This window comes from Pristiophorus japonicus, unplaced genomic scaffold (genome assembly GCF_044704955.1).
Source record: "Pristiophorus japonicus isolate sPriJap1 unplaced genomic scaffold, sPriJap1.hap1 HAP1_SCAFFOLD_37, whole genome shotgun sequence".
In the NCBI taxonomy this organism is placed as follows: Eukaryota; Metazoa; Chordata; class Chondrichthyes; family Pristiophoridae; genus Pristiophorus; species Pristiophorus japonicus.
Window position 1 is genome coordinate 1,706,086 of NW_027253543.1, and position 26,123 is coordinate 1,732,208.

General features: G+C 43.1%; 1 non-coding gene and 1 pseudogene across 1 annotated transcript; both read right to left on the reverse strand.

Moving 5' to 3' along the window:
* Positions 1 to 2,089: 2,089 nt before the first annotated feature.
* trnac-gca (transfer RNA cysteine (anticodon GCA)) lies at positions 2,090 to 2,161 on the reverse strand. The gene has a single exon. It is a non-coding gene; the product is annotated as a tRNA-Cys (tRNA).
* Positions 2,162 to 3,385: 1,224 nt separating this feature from the next.
* On the reverse strand, positions 3,386 to 20,080 carry LOC139250312 (G-protein coupled receptor 15-like; annotated as a pseudogene).
* Between the last annotated feature and the right edge of the window lie 6,043 nt (positions 20,081 to 26,123).

The following is a 26,123-nucleotide window of genomic DNA, read 5'->3' on the forward strand; positions in this document are numbered from 1 at the left end:
GGTCGGGTAGCTCTGTTAATAAAGGATGATATCAAGGCAGTTGTGAGGGATGATATTGGCTCCAATGAACAAAATGTTGAATCATTTTTGGTGGAGATTAGAGATATTAATGGCAAAAAGTCATTGGTCGGCGTAGTTTATAGGCCAACAAATAATAACTTCACGGCAGTAGTCATTGAGGATTTTAACCTGCATATCGATTGGTCAAATCAAATCGCACGGGGTAGCCTGGAGGAGGAATTCATAGAATGCATACGGGATTGTTTCTGAGAACAATATGTATCAGTACCTACAAGGGAGCAAGCCATCTTAGACCTGGTCCTGTGTAATGAGACAGGAAAATATAAACGATCTCCGAGTAAAAGATCCTCTCGGAATGAGTGATCACAGCATGGTTGAATTTGTAATACAGATTGAGGGTGAGGAGGTTGTGTCAGAAACGATTGTACTATGCTTAAACAAAGGGGACTACAGTGGGATGAGGGCAGAGTTGGCTAAAGTAGACTGGAAACAAAGACTAAACGGTGTCATAATTGAGGAACAGTGAAGGACTTTTAAGGAGCTCTTTCACAGTGCGCAACAAAAATATATTTTTGTGAAAAAGAATGGCGGCAAGAGAAGGGATAACCAGCCGTGGATTAACAAGGAAATAAAGGAGAGTATCAAAGCAAAGACCAATGCGTATAAGGTGGCCAAGGTTAGTGGGAAACTGGAGGATTGGGAAAATGTTAAGCAACAGCAAAGAATGACGAAAAAAGCAATAAAGAAAGGAAAGATAGATTACGAATGTAAATTTGCACAAAACATAAAACAGGTAGTAAAAGCTTTCACAAATATATAAAACGGAAAAGAGTGACTAAAGTAAATGTTGCTCCCTTAGAAGATGAGAAGGGGAATTTAATAATGGGAAATGTGGAAATGGCTGAGACATGAAAGAATTATTTTGCTTCGCTCTTCACAGTGGAAGGCACAAAAATCATGGCAACAATTTCTGGTCAAAGGAATGTGGGAAGGGAGGACCGTGAGACAATCACTATTAATCGGGGGGTCGTGCTGGACAGGCTAATGGGACTCAAGGTAGACACGTCCCCTGGTCCTGAGGAGATGCATCACAGGGTATTAAAAGAGATGGCAGAAGTTATAGCAGATGCATTCGTTACAATCTACCAAAATTCTCTGGATTCTGGAGAGATACCAGCGGACTGGAAAGCAGCTAATGTAACGCCTCTGTTTAAAAAAAGGGGGCAGACAAAAGGCACGTAATTATAGGCCGGTTAGTTTAACATCTGTAGTGTGGAAAATGCTTGAATCTATCATTAAGGAAGAAATAGCCGGACATCTGGATAGGAATAGTGCAATCAAGCAGACGCAGCATGGATTCATGAAGGGGGAATCATGTTTAACTAATTTACTGGAATTATTTGAGGATATAACGATCATCATGGATAGAGGTGTACCGATGGATGTGGTGTATTTAGATTTGCAAAAGACATTCGATAAGGTGCCACACAAAATGTTACTGCAGAAGATAGAGTTACGCGGCGGCAGAGGAAATGTATCAGCATGGATCGAGAATTGGCTGGCTAAAAGAAAGCAGAGAGTCGGGATAAATGTGTTATTTTCGGGCTGGGAATCGGTGCTTAGTGGTGTGTCACAGGGATCGGTGCTGGGAACATAACTGTTTACAATATACATTGAAGACCTGGAAGAGGGGACAGAATGCAGTGTAACACAATTTGCAGATGACACGAAGATTAGTGGGAAAGCGGGTTGTGTAGAGGACTCAGAGAGGCTGCAAAGAGATTTGGATAGGTTAAGCGAATGGGCTAAGGTTTGGCAGATGGAATACCATGTCGAAAAATGTGAGGTCATCCACCTTGGAATAAAAAACAGTAAAAGGTAATATTATTTGAAGGGGTAGAAATTACAACATGCTGCGGTGCAAAGGGTTCTGGGGGTCCTTGTGCATGAAACTCTTTTCGAGTTAATCCAATCGACCTCCATCACCACAAGGATTCATTTGTGGTGAATAGTGCTTATGGTCACTGAGGAGCACAGAATGATTAGTTGTGCAACATGAATGATTCTGAGGAGGCATCTGGATTTGAACCAGGGACCTCTTGATCTGCAGTCAAATGCTCTACCACTGAGCTATGAATCCCAAAAAGTTAGTTTGCAGTTGCAGCAGTTAATCAGGAAGGCGAATGGAATGTTGGCGTTCATTGCGAGAGGGATGGAGTACAAAAGCAGGGAGGTCCTGCTGCAATTTTATAGGCCGCACCTGGAGTACTGCCTGCAGTTTTGGTAACCTTTCTTAAGGAAGGATATACTAGCTTTGGAGGTGGTACAGAGGCGATTCACGAGGCTGATTCCGGAGATGAGGGGGTTAACTTATGATGATAGATTAAGTAGACTGGGTCTTTACTTGTTGGAGTTCAGAAGGATGAGTGGTGATCTTATAGAAACATTTAAATTAATGAAAGGCATAGAAAAGATAGAGGCAGAGAGGCTGTTTCCAGTGGTCGTGGAGACTAGAACTAGGGGGCACAGCCTCAAAATACGGGGGAGCCCATTTAAACCGAGTTGAGAAGGAACATCTTCTCCCAGAGGGTTGTGAATCTGTGGAATTCTCTGCCCAAGGAATCAGTTGAGGCTAGTTCATTGAATGTATTCAAATCACAGATAGATAGATTTTTAACCTATAAGGGAATTAAGGGTTACGGGGAGCGGGCGGGTAAGTGGAGCTGAGTCCACGGCCAGAATTATCCAAGATCTTGTTGAATGGCGGAGCAGGCTCGAGGGGCTAGATGGCCTACTCCTGTGCCTAATTATTATGTTCTTATGTTCTTATGCTGTAACAATTTTATAACTCTGATTCTATGATTTTCGAACACTTTTAAAGCATTATAAATTGTGATAATGTTTAATAAATGGTCACGATAAATCGAAATGCCGATACCGTATTGCAAAAAGCTATAAATGGTACAACGGAGATGCTGCCTATATTCGTGCAGACAAGAGTTACACTGACTCATGAAGAACGTTAGGCAGTCCATGTTTGTGCATGGCAGAGAGGCCTTTCCAGAGGGGCCTGAGAGAGAGTCGTACCCCGCACAGGCAGCCCAGTTTAGACAGTGTGTGAGTGTGTGCGTGTGATCCTTCACCCAGATCACTGGCCCATCACCTGGAACCGAGGGCAGACAGGTTGTTAATGAGTGTGTTAATATTCACCCAGATTAGTGAATCCTCACGCGGAGCGCAATGTAGACTGTGTGTGAATGAGCATGTTAATGTTGACCCCGATCATTGGCCCCACGCAGTGAGAGCGAATCGATCACAATATCAGGATTCAGGGAGTCGGAGGCTGCAAAGTCCCCGCTGCTTCTCATCGTCTAATGAATTTAACAATCAAAGTAAAGGGATATTTCCCCACATTCTTCAACTGCTCTTTGAACTTAGTCTGTGTCACACAATAAATAACCGTGTTTGTGCAGCAGCTCAGCAGCTGCAGCATGAATCCAAATTCCCTCACATAATCCGGCAGATATATCAGCCTAGCAGAGAACCAGCGCAATGAGCCCCACAGAGAATGTACCATATATACCGACCATAACAGGATGAAATTCCCCGAGATAAGAAGCAGTAAAATGATTGATTTCCTGCGGCTCTCCATCTCTGGGTCTCTGGGAATCTCCCCATTTTTGGGACACCGGAGTCTCCTACGTGCTCTGCTGGATACTAAAATATATCTGACGGTGAGAGCATTGAGCAGCACTATGACCACAAATGGGACACACGGGGTGAGGATGTAATGCAGGAACTCGATTGTTCCCCAGACTGTTGATCTCATTAACCTAGATTTTGCGCTACAAAACCAGGGGTTATTAAATAGCTAATAGTTATCTGACAGCATAAAATACCAGAAAATATCTATTAAGCAGCTCATCACAGTCACTGTTCCCAGAACCACAGCCGCCGTTTTCCCGGTGCAATATTTGGTCTTCAGCTTTTGGCAACAAATCGCCACAAATCGGTCAAAGGTGAAAGTGACAGTGAACCAGACAGAACAGTTTGTGGCTGCATAAACTAGGACAGCGTGGATATTACACACGGGAAGGGAGAACAGGAAATAGAAATATCGCCGATAAACAATCGGAATGTGCCTCAATATCAGGTCGAGGATAATGACCAGTAGATCCGCCGCTGCCATGGCCACCAGGTAGCGAGTGACACATTGAGAGAGACCGCACTTTCCCCGAGACAGGATCACAATCGTTACTACGTTCACTGTGAGGAAGGGAAATAAACAGAGAAAGTATACATCAGGCTGCGAACAAGAGCAACTGTTTAATTGAAGTTGGGGTGAAAAGTGCAAATCATTATCTAAATGTACATTTTTTGGCAATAAATTAAGGAAACCGCAAAGACGTTCGATAAATATATTGAGAACAAGAGGATAACTAAAGAAGGGTCGTGCATAATACAGACCATGAGTGTAATATATGTGTGGAGGCGGAAAATGTTGGTATAGTGCTCAATCAATTCGTTGCGTCTGTTTTCACAAAGGAGCGGGAAAATGCAGATACTGCGATCAATGAGGAGTGTGAAATTCTGGATGAAGTAAACATCATGAGAGAGGAGGTATTCAGGGGTTTATCAGCTTTCATAGTAGATAATTCCCCAGGCCCGGATGAATTGCATCCCAGTCTGTTGAGCGAAGTAAAATAGGAAATAACAGACGCCTTGACCATTATTTTCCAGTCCTCTTTAGATTTGTGCATAGTGCCGGAGGATTGGAGGACTGCCAATGTCCTACCCTTGTTTAAGATGGGAGAAAGAGATAGGCCGAATAATTCCAGGCCTGTCAACCTAACCTCAGTGATGGCAAAATTATTGGATTAATCTACATTTGGAAAGGGAAGGAATAATAAGGGGCAGTTAGCACGGATTTGTTAAAGGATGATCGTGCTTGACTAACTTGATTGAATTCTTGACATGGTAACCAAGACGGTCGATGAGGGTAGTGCATACGATGTAGTGTACATCACTTTAGGAAAGCTTTTCCTAAAGTCCAACATATTAGACTGGTCATGAATGTTAAAGCCCATGGGATCCTGTTATCCAGGGCAATGTGTCTGCTTGAATCAAATGTTGGCTTAGAGTTATGAAGCAAAGGGTTATGGTTGATGGATCTTTTTGTGACAGAAAGGCTGTTTCCACTGGGGTTACACAGGGCTCAGTACTGGATCCCTTGCGTTAGTGGTAGATATCATTGATCTACATTTGGATATAGGGAGCATGATTAATAAGTTTGCACATGTTGCTAAAATTATCTGTGTGGATGGGAATGAAGAGGAGAGTCATGGAGTGCAAGAGGATATAAATATACTCGTCTGGTGCGCAGAGCTGTGGGAAATAGAATTTCGTTCGGTGAAGTTTAAGCTTATGCATTTTGGGAGGATTTAATAGTGTTGTTGAGCAGAGGGACCGTGGAGTGTTTGTCCACAGAACCCTGAACGTATCAGGCAAAATGTAAAAGATGGTTGAGAAATCGTACAGAAATATTGGTTTATTGGGTGATGCATCGAATACAAGAGCAGGAAGGTTCTGCTTATTTTGTGTAATATTCTGGTTAGGCCACAGTTGGAATACTGCATGCAGTTCTGGGTGCAGCATTTTCGGAAGGACGTGATTGCACTCGAGAGGGCGCAGATGCTGCCCTGAATTGGTAAACGCAGCTATGAGGACAGATTGCAGAGCCTTGGTCGCTTCTCATTGGAACAGAGGAGGTTGCGAGGAGACCTCACTGCGGTCTGCAACATTTTGAGGGGTTTGGATAAAGTGGGTAGCAACAGTCAATTTCCATTGGTGGAGGGCTCAATTATGAGGAGTTTAAGTGATTGTTTGAAGGTCCAGAGGGGATTTCAAGGGGGCTTCTTCACGCAGAGGGATCTGGGTTAATGGGCCGTGCTGCCCCGGAAAAGGTGGTGGATGCTAAAACAATCACCACGTTTAAAATGTGCGTGGTTGTAACTGAAAGAGGCGAAACCTTCAGGATTACGGAGCGAGGGCTCTTAATTGGGAATAGAATGTACAACCTGTTGTTGGCTGACGCAGAAACGATGGTAAGTACAGCATTAAATCGAATCCGGCCATTGTGATCTCCTGGATTTATTTCCATCGCCTGGATGGGTCGGAGACCAATCTTCCAAGATTTTTTTAGCCTCAGTTAGTCTGCGTTTTTACTTGTTTTCTGCGCCTCCCAAGAGCTCAGATGGCTCGGGTTGGGTTGGAGTGTGCAATATTTCGGTGGAATGGGCGTCGCAGTTGTATGGGGCAGATGGTTGACCTGGGTGCTCTTTACCTTTCCGCCTTTGTTAATTGTTCACATGTTTTTATGTAAACTTCAGGCCTGCTGACCGAGGGCCGTGTGGCTCTTTGTCGGATGTCGTGGACACGATAGGCCGAAATGGCCTACTTCCGCTCTTTGCTTTTCTATTTTTCTATGTTTCGATGACATTCGATGAAATAATCTAATTATATTACCCGGGGAGTTTAATACAGGGTTTATTTTAAAAATTATCAATAGTACATCGTGGAATCAATAAATGAAATGGCAATAACTACAACAGGAAAGTAACAGATGTTTGATCAATGGGAGGTCAAGTGATAGAACTACCTTTATCCCTGCAGACAAAAGCGTCATACCATGTACCAGGTCAAAAAGGACCAGAACCTCTCAGAAAGTTTTCGTGTCGTGGGGTCAGTCAACATTTGGAGCGGTGTAATTCGCTTCTGTGCCCCTGGATTAGGGAGTTGGATATCGCGCTGGCTTCCTGCTTGGTTAGAATATCCATTATATTTAGAAGAGAAAATGAATGAAATAGCAAAATACATAACCTTTTTCCTTGGCATGCAATGATTACTGGCAATTGTATTTAAAACATACAGATATAGTATGACAATGCTAAGATAGTGAATACGTATGCACTATAGTTACAAATATAACAGGGCTGAGAGAAATGTGTTAAAGAATTAGTTTTATGCATTTTTGTTGAAATACATCAATTATCGCTTATAGAAAGGAAGATATTCCAAATAAAATTACAAAAAATAGGCACCGAATTAAAATAAATAGTTATCATTGATCAGGTTATGCCCGACAAAATGCATGTATTAATATCGAGACAAGGCGAGTTATTCCTCAGGCAAAGAGTCAGCGAATAATTTAGTAAAGTATATCAACACAAATGGAAGAGATTTGTCCATGTCCTTTATCACCTGTTGGATTTCACTTGTGCACAGAAAATTATTCGAGAAAATATGAATAGACTTTCATATTCTCAATACTCCCGTTACAATAGCTGGGATCGTTTATCATGAAACATAGCAGGCGGCGATAGAGCACTGTGACAATGATTTGGAATAAAGCAAGAGAGATCTGCCTGAATGAACATTTTGTGAGAATGTAAATTATCCTTGAAACCCTATTCTGACCATCAGAAGCAGTGCCACGAATGTAGAACTGGGCAGTTTTGCAAAGGAGACACTGACTGGAACTAAATGATTCATGGACATTTCAGAAATTAATGATCATCTGCCAGGATTTGTTCCATTGAATTTATTTTAGTAACCAGTCCGGGCATTAGCTGCCATTGTGTGCGTCAGTAACTATACAGCGAAATAGGTGCCATTGTGTGTGCCAGTAAGCATACCATGCATTACGTGACTGAGTATGTGCCAGTAACCATACGGTGCATTAGGTGACTGTGTGTCAGCAACTATAACGAGAATTAGGTGACAATGTGTCAGCAAGCATACCGAACTTTAGGTGATTGTGTGTCATGAAACATGCCAAACATTAATTACTGTGTGTGTTAATAACCATACTGGTCATTAGGTGACTGTGTGTCATTAACCATACCGAGCACTGGGTGACAGTGTGACAGTGTGACAGTGTGTGTTCGTAACCATACCGAACATTCGGTGACAGTGTGTAATTAACCATACCAAACATCAGGTGACAGTGTGTGTCAATAGCCATACTGGGCATTAGATGACAGTGTGTGATATTAACCATACCGAACATTAGGTGAAAAAAACAGCAAACTACTGTGGATGTTGAAAATGTGAAATGGAAACAGAAAATGTTGGAAATAACCCGAAGGTCAATCAGCACACATGGAGAGAGTAACACAGTTATGTTTCAGGTCGATTATCTTTAGCCATCGGGTGAAAGGTCTAGTAAATCAAGACACATTTCATTTCACCTGTTATAAACGTTGAGGGGAGAGAGAATACTGAAATTCGTTCAATAACATTTCTCGACCAATATCTTTGCCTGAGTCGAAAATAGAAAATTTGAAACTTGGTAAAACGTTTCACACTCAGAATTAATAGCCAACGGCAGTGTGGATAGGATAGCGAAGGGCGTGGAGAGAAACACATTTAAGAAACATTTCGAGAATTAATTCCTGGATACAGAGATTACCAGGGACTTTCACAACTGTGTGAAATGGGCATTGCATTGGGATTAACTGGAGGTGGTGGAATTTGATGATAGAATCATAGATATTTACAGCACAGATGGATGCCATTCGGCCCACCGTGTCTGGGCTCGCTGACAGAGAGCTACCCAATCTAATCCCACTTTCCAGTTCTTGGTCCATTGCCTTATAGGTTACATCACTTAAATTGCACATCCAAGTAATTTATAAATGTGCTGAGAGTTTCTGCCTCTACCACTCTTTCAGGCGGTGATTTCGATACACCTATCACAATCTGAGTGAAAAAAACATTTCCCCTCAGTCCCCTCAAATACTCCGACGACTGAAGTTAAATCATTAATACGGGAATATTAAAACAGAGAGATTGTAGGATCAGGAGCAAATGTTGATCAGTGATAATAGCAGTGATTGTTGAATGGTACTTGGTGCGAATTATGATGTAGACAGCGGAGTTTTGTAAGAAGTCTGGAATAGATGAGTTCAAATGTAAAAATGAAAGGGATGAGAGTTTATGCAGCATAAGGCCTGATATGGTGCAGAGACCAGACAAAATTAAGGAGGAGATAGTTGGCAGGTTTGGTAACTCAGAGGATGTGAGGTCGGAACTCAGCTCTGGCTCAAAGAAAAGGCAGAGGTTGCGAGCTTCCAAATTCAGCCTCAGATATTGGTCACTGACCGGGAATACATCGATCGATCGAAAATTGAGATTGTGATACGAAGCAAATGCTTAACTAGCAAGCACAGTAATACAGTGAAACGTGATTTACACATTTAATTGCTGGATATAGAAACTTACCACGGACACCAAGTTCAACAAAGATGACAAGTAAATTACAAGAACAGATATACAGTTTGCTTGAGTTTGCCGAGTTAATAGCTGGATAGAGAGACTTACCCAGAACTCCAACAACAGCAAGCAGTGGATAGTAAATGTATTTAAAAGCACGAAGTGCCAATTCTATCCGTGCGTGTAACGGAATTCTATTATAATGTTCATAAAGCATGTCAAACTCCCAGATGAAACTCCTGTCCATTGCTGTAACATTCCAAGTCACTGTTGTCTGATTCCAATCCATTTTCGTAACATTCCAATTTAACAGAATGCAGATTCTGGCTGCCTCTCTTGGAGTACTGTTCTGATCCCTGTTAGTGCCGGAGGTGAAACTCTCACTGATACTATGCGATAATGCTTTGAAAGGAATTCCTTATTAATAGAAGAGGGAAACCAGGCAAAGATACATTAGGATCCATGGAGAATACCAATAATTGCAGTCACTGAACAAACAGCTTCAGTTAACCCGTGGAGACTGACATTAATTACAGTCACTGAACAAACAGCTTCACTTATCCCATTTCAATCCAACACTTTTTGTACCACAGCAATGTAGCACATTTCCCCGGTCCACCATAGTGGTTATCTTACTGGACTAGTAACCCAGATCCCTGGAATAATGGTCCGGAACCATGAGTTCAAATTCCACCATGGCAGCAGTGGAGTTTCAATATAACGAATAAAACTGAATTGAAAATATAGTAAAGATTTGGGGAGGGGACATCGCGGTACTGATTAAAGGAACTATTGCAGCTGTGAGGAGTGATGATATGCTAGAGGGACAAACAAATGAGGCCATAAGAGTCGAACTGAAAAATTCAAAAGGGTGATCACACCGTTGGGCATGTATTATTGGCCGCCAAACGGTGGGAGTGTGATAGAGGACCAAGTAATATAGGCAAATTGCTGTGAAGTCCAAAACCTACAGGGTAATAATAGCAGGGTATTTTATTATCCAAATAATTATTTTGACAAATAGAGTGTGAAGGGTATCGAGGGTGTCTAATTCTTAAAATGCATTCAAGAGAACTTTTTCAGTCAATATGTAACAGGCACAGCACGAGAGCGGGCGGTGATGGATTTTGTTCTGGAAAAATAATCTGGGCAGGTTGAAGTGGTATTAGTGGAAAACGCTTGGGTGCCAGTGACCATAATTCGGACAAATTTAAGTTTTCTGTGGATATGGTCAAGGATAGGCGTGCAATAAATGTCCCAAATTGGGGAAATTATATTTGTGCTACGTTAAGTGGTGATTTCGCCACAGAGGACTGGAAACTGCTGTTTATGGTTAAATCAATGTCAGAACAGTGGGAGGCATTGAAGGAGGAGATCTGGAAGGCCCAGGCCAATCATGTGCCCTTAATGAAAAAGGGTGGGACTAAAATGACCTCCCAAATTGCATCACCTCACAGTTCTCTGGAATAAATTCCATTTGCCACTGCTCTGCCCAGCTGACCAGTAGATTCATATCCTACTGCAGCCCATGGTTTCCTCCTCATTAGCAACAGCACAGCCAATTTTAGCATCGTCTGCAAACGTCTCAATAATACTCCGTTTAATCAAATATAAATCGTTGGTATGCACCACATAAAGCAAGGGACACAGTGCTGAGCCCTGTGCGACCCCACTGGAAACATTCTCCCACTCACAAAAACATCCATCAACCATTATCCTTTGCTTCCTATCTCCAAGCCAATTCTGGATTCAACTTGTCACTTTACCCTGGATCCCATGGGCTATAACTTTCATGGCCAGTCTACCATGTGGGTCCTTATCAAAAGCTTCGCAAAAGTCCACATACACGACATCGTTTGCACTACCCTCAGCGGCCCTCTTGGTTACTTGCTCAAAAAATTAAATTAGGTTTGTCAAACATGATCTTCCCTTCACAATCCTTGCTGACTGTCCATTATTAATCCTTGCCTGTCCAAATGCAGAATTATCCTCTTTTTCCGATTTTTTCCAATACTTTTCCCACCATTGAGTTTAGGCTGACAGGCCTGTAATTGCTCTGCATATCATTTTTTTGCTTCTTAAACAAGGGTACTACGTTAGCATTCCTCCAATCCACCGGCACCATGCCCATATTAAAAGAGGACTAGAAAATGCTGGTCAATGCCTCTGCGATAGCATATTTTACTTGACTCAAAAGCCAGTGATGCATTTCATCCGGGCCTTGGGAATTATCTACTTTCAAAGCTACTAAACTCCTGAACAATTCCTCTCTCACCATATTTATTTCATCCAGAATATCACACCCTCCTCGATAGCAGTATCTGCATTAGCTCTTTACTTTGTGAAAAAAGATGCAAAGTTTTCGTTAAGAACCCTGCAAACAACTTCCCCCTCCACAGAACATTACCTTTGTGATTTCTAATGGGCCCTAAACTATCTTTAGTTAACCTTTTACTATTTATCGTTATAGAACATCTTAGGGTTTTTTTAAATTTTAATGGTCAAAAATGTGTCATGCTCACTCTTAGCTTTCCTAATATCGTTTTTAATTTCGCCTCTTAACTTTCTATATTTCTCTAAAAATTCTAAAGTATTAAGCCGTTGATATGTGACATTAGCGTCCTTTTCTTTGCTTAATCCTCACCTGTAATTCGCTAGACATCCAGAGCGCTCAAGAATTATGTGCCCAGCTTTATTTATTTAAGGCCATACGTTTGGCTCCTACCTTCCGGATCTCCTTCTAAAATGCCTCACACTGTTCCGAATCGGATTTACCCACAATTAGATGTTTGCAGTCCACTCTGGCCAAATCACTCCTTAACTTAGCTAAATTAACTTTTCCGCAATTCAGAAATTTTATTGCAGGCCTATTCTTGTCCTTATCCATAAACAACTTGTATCTCACTGAATTATGGTCACAGTCACCCAAATACTCCCCCACGAATACCACTTCAAACTGCCGACTTTGTTTCCGCAAAACTAAATCCAAGTCCGCCCGGTCTTGTGTTGGGCTTGCTATGTACTGACTAAAATTGTTCTCTTCAAAGAATTTCAAGAAATTGGCAGCCTCTATAGCCTTCACACTAAATTTGTCACAATCAATATTTGCATAATTAATGTGCCCTACTATTAATATTTAGACTTCACAGCAATTTGTCTACATATTTGCTCCTTCTATTTCCCTCCCACACTCTGGATATCTATAATACACTCCCAGCTGTGTGATCGCCGATTTTTTTTCCAATTCGACCCATCTGGCCTCTGTTGATGATCCGTCTAACATATCATCCTTCCTCACCGCTGTAAGTGCTTATTTAATCAGTACAGCAACACCGCCCTTTGTTTTCCCCCCTCTCTCACTTGCCTAAAAATCCGTCAGCCAGATATATTGATCTGCCAAACCTGCCCCTCTTTCAGCCAAGTTCATGTAATGGCTATAAGGTCACACTCCCAAGAGTCTACATGTGCTCTTAGCTCATCCGTCTTATTCGTTATACTCCTTGCAGTAAATATGTACCACTCAGCAACGGAAGACATCCTTACTTGTTATGTGCTAAGGCATGTTGCCTCTGTCTTAGAGATTCGCTTTCAAGATTCATACTATCCAACGTCTGCTTTACTTACATCTCTTTTATATTCGTCCTCAGGTTCCCATCCCCCTGCCAAGCTATTTCAAAGAGCCACAAGGCCCTCGGTCAGCAGCCCTGAAGGTTACATATAAACATATGAACAACTAACAAAGGCGGTAAAGTAAAGAACACCCAGGCCAACCATCTGCCCCATACAACTGCGACGCCCATTCCACCGACATATTCTATACTCCAACGCAAACGGAGCCATCTGTTCTCTTGGGAGGCGCAGAAAACAAATAAAAACCTCGGCGAACTGAGGGAAAAAAAATCTAGAAAAATTCGTCCCGGACCCATCAAGGCGATCGAAATAAATCCAGGAGATCACAATGGCCGGATTCGATTTGCTGCTGTACTTACCACCGTTTCTGCGTCAGTCAACAACAGGATGGACATTCTATTCCCAATTAAGAGCACTCGCTCCGTAATCCTGCAGGTTACACCTCTTTAAGTTACAACCACGCACATTTTAAACGTGGTGATTCCTTTTGCAACCTCCACATTTTCCAGGTCCATCAGACCAGAAACTTCTGCGTGAAGAGGCCCCCTTCAAATCCCCTCTGAACCTTTAAACAACCACTTAAACTCCTCATACTTGACCCCTCCACCAATGGAAATTGGCCTTTGCTACCCCCTTTTTCCAGACCCCACAAAATGTTGCAGACCGCAGTGAGGTCTCCTCGCAACCTCCTCTGTTCCAATGAGAACAGACCAAGACTATCCAATCTGTCCTCATAGCTGCGATTCTCAATTCACGGCAGCATCTGCGCCCTCTCGAGTGCAATCACGTTCTTCCTATAATGCGGCACCCAGAACTGCAAGCAGTCATCCAGCTGTGGCCTAACCAGAATATTACACAATGTAAGCATAACCTCCCTGCTCTTGTATTCGATGCCTCACCCAATACCCGAGGAATTCTGTACGCTTTCTGAACCATCTTTTGCATATCGGCTGATGCGTTGCGGGTTCTGTGGACAAACACTCCAAGATCCCTCTGCTCAACAACACGATTAAGTCCTCCCTAAATGCATAAGCTTAAACTTCTCTGAACGAAATTCTATTTGCCATTGCTGTGCCCACCAGACCAGTATATTTATATCCTCTTGCACTACATGACTTTCCTCTTCATTCATAACCACACAGACAATTTTCGCACCATGTGCAAACTTATTAATCATGCTCCCAAAATTCAAATGTAGATCATTGATATCTACCACTAAAGCAAGCGATCCAGTACTGAGCCCTGTGTAACCCCAGTGGAAACGCACTTCCTGTCACAAACACATCCATCAAACATAATCCTTTGCTTCCTAACTCTAAGCCAAATTTTGATTCAATTAGACACATGGCCGTGGATACCTGGATCCCATGGGCTTTAACATTGATGACCAGTCTAACATGTGGGACGTTATCAAAAGCTTTGCTATAGTACTGTACACTACATCGTATGCATTACCCTCATCGATCGTCTAGGTTACCTTCTTAAGAAATTAGATCAAGTTAGTCAAGCACAATCATCGTTTAACAAATCCGTGCTGACTGCCCCATATTAATCCTTCCCTTTCCAGATTTATCCAATAATTTTGCCATCACTGAGGTTAGGTTGACGGGCCTGGAATTACTCGGCCTAACTTTTTCTCACATCTTAAAAAAGGGTAGCACATTAGCAGTCCTCCAATCTTCCGGCAAGATGCACAAATCTAAACAGACTGGAAAATAATGGTCAAGGCGTATGTTATTTCATCTTTTACTTCGCGCAACAGACTGGGATGCAATTCATCCGAGCCTGGTGAATTATCTACTTTTAAAGCTGCTAAACCCCTTAAATCCTCCTCTTTCATTATGTTTACTTCATCCACAATTTCATACTCCTCGTTTATAACAGTATCTGCATTTTCCCGTTCCTTTGAGAAAACAGACGCAACGAATAGGTTAAGCACCAAACCAACATTTTCCGCCTCCACACGTAGATTACACTCATGGTCTGTATTTTGCACTATCCTTTCTGTAGTAATCCACTTTTTCTCAATATATTTACAGCACGTCTTTGCGGTTTCCTTAATTTTATTGCCAAAAAATGTACATTTCGATAATGATTTTCACTTTTCACCCCAACTTCAATTAAACTGTTGCTCTTGATCGCAGCCTGATGTAAACTTTCTCTGTTTATTTCCCTTCCTCACGTTAAACGTAGTAACGATTGTGATCCTGTCTCAGGGAAAGTGCGGTCTCTCTCAATGTGTCACTCGCTACCTGGTGGCCATGGCAGCGGCGCATCTACTGGTCATTATCCTCGACATGATTATGAGGCACCTTCCGATTGTTTATCGGATACATTTCTATTTCCTGTTCTCCCTCCCCACGTGTAATATCCACGCTGTCCTGGTTTATGCAGCCACAAACTGTTCTGTCTGGTTCACTGTCACTTTCACCTTTGACCGATTTGTGGCGATTTGTTGTCAGAAGCTGAAGACTAAATTTTGCAACGGAAAAACGGTGGCTGTGGTTCTGGGAACAGTGACTGTGATGTGCTGCTTTATAGTCATTTTCTGGTATATTATGCAGTCAGATAACAATCAGCTATTTAATAACCCCTCGTTTTGCAGAATAAACACTAGGTTATGAGATCAACGGTCTGGGGAAACAATCGAGTTCCTGCATTACATCCTCACCCCGTGTGTCCCATTTGTGGTCATAGTGCTGCTCAATGCTCAAACCGTCAGATTATATTTTAGTGTCCAGCAGAGCCCGCAGGAGCCTCCGGGACCGAGCAATGTGGAGAGTTCCACAGACCCAGAGATGCAGAGCCGCAGGAAATCCATCATTTACCTGCTTCTTATCTCGGGGAATTTCATCCTGTTATGGCCGGTGTATATGGTCTATTCTCTGTGGGGCTCATTGCGCTGGTTCGATACTTTGCTGATACGTCGACCAGTTTATGTGAGGGAATTTGGATTCATGCTGCAGCTGCTGAGCTGCTGCACAAACACGGTTATTTATTCCTTGACACAGACTAAGTTCAGAGAGCAGTTGAAGAATGTGGGGAAATATCCCTTTACTTTGATTGTGAAATTCATTAAACGATGAGAATCAGCGGAGACTTTCCATCCTCCGACTCCCTGTGTCCTGATATTGTGAGCGAGTGGCTCTCTTTGCGTGCAGCCAGAGATTTGGCTCAATATTAACATGTTCACTCACACACTGTGAACACTGAGCACCCTGAGAGATGCCAGTGATCGGGGCCAACATTAATATGCTCACTCACATACTATCTACAATGCGCTCCGCGTGAGGGTTCAGTGATCTGGGCGAACATTAACACTGTCACTCACACTTTGTCTCCCATCGGCTCCCGGTGGTGGGCCAGTGATCCGGGTGAAGGATCACACGCTCACACACTCACACACTCTCTAGACTGGGCTCCCTGTGCGAGGTACGACTCTGTCTCAGGCCCCTCTGGAAAGGCCCCTCTACCCTGCACAAACATTGACGGCCGTTACATGCTTCCTAAGTCAGTGCAACTCCTGTGCGCAAGAATACTGGCAGCATCTCCAATAAAGCCTTCAGAGCTCTTTGCAATCCGTTATAGCCACCTCTATTCATCATGTCCATTAATGAATCATTATAAAACTTTCAAAAATCATAGAATCAGAGTTATAAAATTGTTACAGCATGGACGAGGCCCATTCGGCCCATCGCGATCCTGCCGACTCACATCCTGTCCCACACCACCTCGCCCTTTCTGTGTAGCCCTGCACTGTCTTTCTTTCATTTAAAAGGTCCGGGTGAATCAACGACAGTCAACATGGAGTTGTTCAGGGTAGGTCGTGTCTGACTTATATTTTTGAATTTTTTCAGGATGTAACAAGAACTCTCGATGAGGGCAGTGCGTTTGCTGTAGTGTATATGGAGTTTTGCAAGGCTTCTGATAAGGTGTCACATAGCAGATTGTTCACGAATGCAAAAGCCCATCCAGGGCAAAGTGGCAAGTAGGACCCAAAAAATGCTCAGTGCCACGAAGCAATTGGGAAATGTTGATGCGTGTTTTTTTGACAGAAAGGCTATTTCCAGCGTGGTTCCACCATGCTCAATACTACGTCGCTTGCTTTCTGTGTTAAAAGATTTAGAGTTATATGTAGGGGGTATTAATTGCATATTATACTATAATCGGCTGTGCGGTTGATAATAAAGAAGAAAGCTGTGCATTGCAGGAAGATATCAACGTTTTTGTCATGTGGGCAGAACAGATGCCAATTGAATTCAATGCGGAGAATTGTGAGGAAATGCATTTGAGGAGGGCGAACAAGGCAAGTGAATACGCGTTAAATGGTAAGGTCCTGAAAAGTGTAGAGGAACAAAGGGACCTTGGAGTGCTTGTCCACAGGCCGCTGAAGGTCGTAATCCATGAGATGCGATGGTAAAAAGGCATTTGTTATACTGACGTTTGTTAGCCAAGGCATAGAAGACAAGAGCAGCGAGGTTATGTTTGAACTGTATAAAACACTATTTAGGCCATACATAGAGTGTTGCCTGAAGTTCTGGTGTCCATATTAAAAGAAAGATGTGATTGCACTAGAGAAGGTACAGAAGAAGATTTACAAGAGCGATGCTTGGATTGGACATTTTTGCCCATTAGGGAAGTTTGGATTGGTTGCGTTTGAATTCATTCGAGCAGAGGAGGCTGAGGAGAGACGGTATTGAGGCGTATCAAATGGTTCCCGCAAAAGTTTGTCACCATCCTCTGCCTGCTCCACCAAGGCATGGAAGCCGGGATTCTGACCAACGGACCAATCACAGACCCAACCCACGTCCGGACCGTGGTCAAGCAGTGCTGCCTCATCGCGCCAACACTCTTCTCGATCTTGCTCGCTGCAATGCTCCACCTCACACTCAACAGGCTCATCACATGAGTGGAAATTGAATACAGGACCAGTAGGAACCTGTTCAAACTTCGACATCTCTAGGCCAGAAAAAAGACAGTCCCAACCAATGTCGTCGAACTACAATATGCGAATGACACTTGCGTCAATGCACATTCATTGACTGAAGTGTCAACAACCAAGGGGCATCGATTTATGTAAGTGGGGGGAGGTTTAGATGTGGTACGAGAGGAAATGTCTTCACCCAGAGGAAGGTGGAGGTCTGAACTAACTGCCTGACAGGGTGATCGAGGCAGAAACACAAACCACATTAAAAAAATTTTATTGGATGTGTTCTTCGAATACTCTACGTAACAGGGCTACGAACAAGAGCTGCAATGTGGGATTAGGCTCGATAGCTTTTTGGCGGCGGCGACACGATGGGCCAAAACGGCCTCCTTCCGTGCTGTAAATGTGTGTGTTTCTATGATTATCCGACTCCCTTTTTAGTCTACCTCCACCACCCTTTCAGACTGTGCATTCCACTAGCCGTATATAACTTTGGTTCCTTTGCCAATAACCTTAAATCTATGTTCATTGCTTCTCGACCATTCCGCCATTTCTCTCTATCTACTCTATCTGGATAGCTTGTGAATTTGCAGATCGCTATCAAATCTGCTCTCAATATTCTCTGATCGAAGGCGAGCAACCCCTGCTTCTCCAGTCTATCTACATAACTGAAGTCCTTCATTCCTGGAAACATTCTCGCAAAAGCTTCACTGAACCCTCTCCACTATCTTCACATCCTATCCAAAATGCGATGTCCCGAATTGGACACAGTACTCCAGTTGGGGCAGAACCAGTGTGTTCTGCAGCTTCATCATAGTTACCACATTTTGTATCATATAACTATATTTATGAAGCCCAAGATCGCACGAAATTTTTAACTCTTTTCCCAACTGCCATCTGCATCCACATCCAATCAATAATATATATCAAGAAAAGCAGTGGTCCTAGAACCGGCCTCTGGCGAACACCACTGTTTACCTTCGTCCAATCCGAAAAACAGCCGTTCACCACGACGATCTGTTTCCTCTCACTTAGGCAATTTAATATCCAAGTTGTCACTGTCCCTTTTATTCCATGGGATTCAAACTTGCTTGCAAGCCTATTATTTGTCAAGTTGTCAAAATAGCTTTTGAAAATCCATGTACTGATCAAAAAACTTCTCCTGGACATACTTTAGAAAGTCTGCCTCTCTCTGCCTTTTACACTATTACAACCCGAGTCTATATTAGTATCGTTGAAGTGCACCGTTTCTACTTCCCTAGAGTTCTTGCTCCTCTCTATATGGCTCTGTTAAATTGCTCCTCCATATCTTTCCCAAAATTTGAAGGTCTATATAATACACCTTGTAGTTTAATGTCAACTCTATTATATCTCAACTCTAGCCATATAAATTCTGTGCTTGACCCATCCATGAAATCCTCCCTCTCCAACACTATAACATTCACCTTATTCAATAATGCCACACCACAACCTCTCTTTCCTTCGCTATTTTTCCTGTAATATAACCAGGAATATTTACTAGCCACTCCTATCCATTGTGCCAGGTCTCAGTTATTGCCACTATATCACATTCCCATACGTCTATTTGTGCCCGCAGCTCATTTGCCTTGTTTCCTACACTTCGTGCATTCACATCCATACACTGTAACCGTATCTTGGAATATGCATGTATTCCCTCTTAGATTTACCAAACTAACACTGTACTATTTTAGTACACTCAGCCTCTCCTAATACTTTGAGCACACCCCCCCTCCCCGTTCTAATATTACATCCTGGTGCCCATCACCCTTCCAGATTAGTTCAATCCCTCACCAACCGTAAAAGCAAACCTTCCTGTGAGGGCACTGATCCCAGCTTTGTTGAGGTGCAACCAGTCCGTCTTTACAGATCGCACCTCCCCCAGAAAAGATCCCAAGGCCTCAGGAAACTAAAGCCCAGCCCCTTGCACCATCCCTCCTGTCACGCATTAATCTGCTGTATCCTCCTATTTGTGTACTTATTCGAGCATGGAGCCGGAAGTAATCGAGAGATTATTACATAATAGAGCTTGATCTTTAAACTCTCGATTAGCTCCCTAAAATCTACTTGCAGGACCTCATCCCTCTTTGTACCTATGTCGCTGGTACTGATGTGGACGAGGAGCTCTGATTGTTCACCCTCGCCTCTCGGAATGTCCTGCAACTGCTCGCAACCTTCCTTAATCGGGAAAACTGGGAGGCAACATGCCATCCTGGAATCACGTCGACAGTCGCAAAAATGCCTGTTTGCTCCCCTGACTATCGAATCCACTGCCATTATTGCTCTTCCATTCTTCTTCCTCCCCCCCTATACAGCTGAGCCAGCCATAGTGTCGTGCACATGGCTCTGGCTGCATTCCGCAGCGTCCCTATCGCCTTCACCAGCACTCAGAACAGAATACTGGTTGGAGGGAGCCATTCATTCATGAGACTCTTACAATACCTGTTTGGTACTCTTTGTCTCTCTGGCGGTCACCCATTCCCTCTCTGGCTGAATACTCTTAAGCTGCGAGGTAATCACCTCTTTAAACATGCTATCCACGTAGCTCTCAGCCTCAAAAATGCACCGCAGCGACGGTAGCGGCTATATAAGCACAGAAGACCAGATCTCGCGGTCCTCCAGCTGCCGACAATTGCTGTACATGTGTTTGCCCCAGACGCGGGATGCGCCCAATAATTTCCAGTGGATTGAGCTGTCCTATTTAATAGAGTAAGAATTGACTTAAAAGAAGTGAACATAAAAGTTTGAAAAATATTCACCAGATACGGGCCAATCAGTTTAATCCCTTCTGCCGACCGCAGTTTTGGTATATCACTCTGACGTCAATCTTTCAACTTCTGCATGTGATGAGATGCTCGCAAATCTGTTTTCGTTCCCCATCGCGCCGCCTCTGCACTCGAGCATACCGCGCTGTTTATTCCATCTCTGCTGCTGCTCCCGACCATGCCCCCTCTGCTCTCGGGCCTCCCGTGGTCTTCCTCCCACCTCGCATTTCGCCGAGATCTCGCAACCGTTGTCAAGCAAGATCTATCTTTCACAAATTAATGCTGGCACTCTCTGACCAACTGAATATATTCTAGTTGTTCAGAATCCCTACGCTTAATTGTAGACTCAAGCATTTGCCCGACAACAGATCGCATTTTAGTGTTATATAATTCCTAGATTTCCATCTCTCACCAGTTTTAAATAGCAGATTGACTTGCACAAGGTACCAATCTATAGGGATGGTCCCCAAATTGCGAGAACTTTGTTTAAATAAGAGACACAGCGAGAGAGTGAAAGAGACCGAGAAAGAGATGGCGGAATGGAGAGAGAGAGAGAAGATGGGAAGGAGATGGAGAGAGAGAGATGAGAGAGAGACAGAGTGCGAGAGAAGCAAAGAGAGATGGTGGGAGAGGGAGAGAGCCGATGGGAGGGAGAGGGAGAGGCAACGAGAGAGTGAGATTGAGAGGGAGAGATGGAGCGAATGTGCAGAAGGATCTTTAATTTATATCTAACCAATGCTGTACCTGGCCTGGATGTGTTTTATGGAGCAGTGTACATAAAGAAACATAAGAACATAAAGATTAGGAGCAGGAGCAGGCCGTATGGTCCATCGAGCCTGGTCCATCATTCAATAAGATCATGGTTGATCATCGACCTCAACTGCAATTTAGTGCCCGATACCCTTATCCGTCGATTCCACTCGACTCCAAAAACCTACAAATCTCGGCCTTGAATATATTTAGAGATTCAGCATCCACAGCGCTCTGGGTCAGAGAATTCCAAAGATTCACAACCTTCTGAATGAAGAAATTCCTCCTCATGCTTGCCTTAAATGGCCGACCACTAATCCTGAGTCTGTGACTCCTCGATATAGGCATTACAGCCAGGGGAAACAACCTTTCAGCATCTACACTGTAAATCGCATTCAGAAAATTCCATGTTTAAATGAGACCGCCTCTCATTCTTCTAAACTCCAGAGAATACAGTCCAACTTTAATCGTCTCTCTTCATAAGGCAGCCCTCTCATCCCAGGAATCAATCTAGTAAACCTCCGGTGTGTCGCCTCCAAGGGACATATATCCTTCCTTAGAGAAGTTGAGCAAAATTGTGCACAGTACGACATGTGTGGTCTCACCGGGGCCGTGTAAGTTTCTAGAAATGCTACTTTACTCTTTGAATTCAAACCGCTTGAAATAAAGGACAATATTCCATTTGACTTCCTTATTGCGTGCTTTACCTGCATGCTAGCTTTCTCTGTTTCTTGCTCAAGGACAACCACATCTCTCTGAACAACAACATTTAAAAAATATTCTGACTTCTATTATTTCGACCAAAGTGAATTAATTCCCATTTCCCCACACTTCACTCCAGCTGCCACTTTACTGCCCACTTAATTATGCTATTCATATCAATTGGCAATATTCAGAGTACAGAAGGAGTTTTACTCTGTATCTTACCCGTGCTGCAAATGGCCTGTGAATTCATGATTGGAAAGTTTGGAGGGAGAAAGGAGCAGGGTGGGTAACAGGGACCCAGTGGATGTGGTGTAATGGGATTTCCAGAAGGCATTCGATAAGCTGCTGCATAAAAAGTTACTTCACAAGATAAAACTTCACAGGGATCCGGGTAAAATATCAGCATGGATAGAGAATTGGCTAACAAAGAGAAAAGAGAAAGTCGGGAGAAATAGATCATTCCTGGTTGGCAAAAAGTGACTGGTGGGGTGCCGCAGGGATCGGTGCTGGGTCGTCAGCTATTTTCTATCAATATGAATGGCTTGGGTGAAGGGAGCGAGGGCAACGTAGCCTAGTTTTCTGATGATACAAACATGGGTGGGAAAGCAAATTGTGAGGTGGAAACAACAAATATGCAAAGGGGTAAAGAGAGACTTTGTGAGTATGTACAAATGTGGCAGATTGAGTATAGTGTGTGAAAATTGAAGGTTATCGTCCTTTGCAGAAAAAAAAGAAAATCAAATGATAATTTAAATGCAGAAAAAATGCAAAGTACTGCTGTGCAGAGGAATTGGTGTTCTTGTACATGAAACACAATTATTAGGGTGCACGTACAGCAGTTAATCAGGAAGGCACATGGATCGTTGGCCTTTATTGCAAGGGCTGCAGAGTATAACACAAACGAATTCCTGCTACAACATTACAGGGTACTGTTAACCCCTTGTTTATTGCGTGCAGTTTTGCTCTACGTATTTAAGGAATCATATACTTGAATTGGAGGCTTTTCAAAGAAGGATCACTCGGTTGACTGCGGAGATGAGGTTTTTGAATTATGATGACAGATTGAGTAAGTCGAGCATATACACATTGGAGTTCAGAAGATTGAGAGGTGATCTTATCGAAACATATAATATAATGACGTGACTCGACAAGGTGGAAGCACAGATGATATTTCCACTCAAAGGGGACATAGTCTCAGAATAAGTGGACATAGTCTCAAAATAAGGGACCACCCATTAAATCTGATATCAAGAGGAACTTCTTCTTTCAGAGCGTTGTAGATCGATGGAATTCTCTTCCGCATAGAGCTGTGGAGGCTGGGTCATTGAATATATTCAAGGTCATAGATAGACAGATCTTTGAGCGAGAAGTGAATAACGGGTTATGGGGAGCGGCAGGGAAGTGGAGCTGAGTCCATGGTCATATCAGCCATGATCTTATTTGATCTTCTTGAATGGCGCAGAACGATCGAGGTGCTAAATGGCAGACTCCTAATTCTATATCTTATTTTCGAATGTTCTGATGAGATTTACTCTGTCTTACTACTTGCTGTAACTGCCCTGGGAATGTTTGATGGGACGTTATAGAAGGAGCTTTAATCGATATCGAAACCATGCTGCACCTGCCCTGGGAATATTTCATGTGACAGTGTGGAGGGAGATTTAATCTGTGTCTAACACCTGCTGAAATTATCCAGCGACTGTTTGATGTGACAATGTAGAGAGAGCTTTGCTCTGTCTATAACACGAGCTGAACCTGCACTGGTAGTGTTTGATTGGACACTGTAGAGGGAGCTATGTTCTCTATTTTACCCGTGCTGAAGCTATCCACGGAACATTTGATGGGACAGTGTCCAGGTAACTTTGCTCTGAATGTAACCGCTGCTTGACCTCCCATTGGATTGTTGGATGCGACATCGGAGTGGGAGCTTTACTCTCTATCAAAGCCATGCTGATGCTATCCATGGAGTGGTTGATGGGACAGTGTAGATGCAGCTTTAGTCTGTACCTAACCTGAGCTGTATCTGCACTGTTAATGTTTGATTGGACAGTGTAGCTTGAATTTTACTCTGTATCTAACCATGCTGTTCGTGTACTAGAAATGTTTGATGCCACAATTTAGAATGAGCTTTACGCTGAATATAATCTTCCCTGGGAGAGTTTGATGGGACAGTGGAGAGGGAAATGTATGTTATAGGAAATCCGTGCTGTAGATGTTCTGTGAGTGTTTGATGGGAGCTTATCGAACGATCTTTCATCTGAATGTAACCCGTACTTTACCTTCCATTGGGCTGTTTAATGCAACATCGGAGAGGGAGCGTAACTCAGTATCTAACCAGCGCTGTAACTTCACTCGAAGAGTTTGATGCGACAGGGTAGCGGGAGCTCTACTCTGTATCTTACCCGCACTGCATATAGAAACATAGAAACATAGAAAATAGATGCAGGAATAGGCCATTTAGTCCTTCGAGCATGCACCACCATTCAATAAGATCATGGCTGATCGATCACCGCAGTGCCCCTGTCCTGCTTTCTCTCCATACCCCTTGATCCCTTTACCCATAAGGGCTATATGTAACTCTCTCTTGAACATATCCAATAAACTGGCATCAACAAATCTCTGTGGTAGGGAATTCCACAGGTTAACAACTCGCTGAGTGAAGAAGTTTCTCCTCATCGCAGTCGTAGGTGGCTTACCCTTATTCTGAGATTTGTGCGCTGGTTCTGGAAATCCCCAACATTGGCAACATTCTTCCTGCATCTAACCTGTCCAGTTCAATCAGAAGATTATATTTTTCTATGAGTTATCATCTCATCCTTCCAAACTTCAGTGAATTCAGGCCCAGTCGATCCCGTCTCTCTATCATAAGTCAGTCCTGCAATCCCGGGAATCAGCCTGCTGAACTTTGGCTGCACTCCCTCCATAGCAAGGACGTCCGTCTTCAGATCAGAAGACTAAAACTGAACACAATATTCCAGGTAAGGCCTCACCAATGCCCTGTACAACTGCAGTAAGACTTCCCTGCTACGATACTGAAATCCCCTAGTTATGAAGGCCAACATACAATTTACCTTCTTTATCGCCTGCTGAACCTGCATGCCAACATAAATGACTGATGTACCATGACACCATGTTTCATTGCAACTCCCCTTTTCCTTATCTGCCGCCATTCAGCTAATATTCTGCTTCGTGTTTTTGCCACCAAAGTGGTTTATTTAACACTTATCCACATTATACTGCATCTGCCATGCGTTTGTCCAGCTCACCCTGCAGAATCTCAGCGTCCTCCTCACATCTCTCACCGCCATCCATCTAAACGTCAATCGAAATTTGGCGATATTACACTCAATTTCTTCATGTAAATCATTAATGTATATTGTAAATTGCTGGAGTCCCAGCAATGAGCCCTGCGGCACCGCTATAATCACTGCCTGCCATTCTGAAAATGACCAGTTTATCCAGACAATTGCTTCCTTTCTGCCAACCATTTCTCTATCCACGTCAGTATATTACCCCCAGTACCATGTGCTTTAATTTTGCACACCGATCTCTTGTGCGGAACCTTGTCAATAGACTTTTGAAAGTCCAAATACACCACATCTACGGATTCTCCCTTGTCCACTCTATCAATTACAGCCTCAAAAAATTCTGGAAGATTTGTCAAGCATGATTTCCCTTTCATAAATCCATGCTGAATTAGAGCGATCCAGTCACTGATTTCCAAATGCGCTGCTAGTTCATCTTTAATAATTGATTCCAACATTTTCCCCGATATCGATGTCAAGTTAACCAGTCCATGATTACACGTTTTCTCTTTCCCCCCTTTCTTAACCAAGTGGTGTTACATTAGCTACTATCCAGTCCATAGAAACTGATCCCGAGTCGATAGACTGTTGGAAAGTGATCACCAATACATCCACTATTTCTAGGGCCAAATGCTTAAGTACTCTGGGATGCAGGCTATCATTCCGCGGGGATTAAACCACCTTCAATCCCATCAATTTCCATTGCACAATTTCCTGACTAATAAGGCT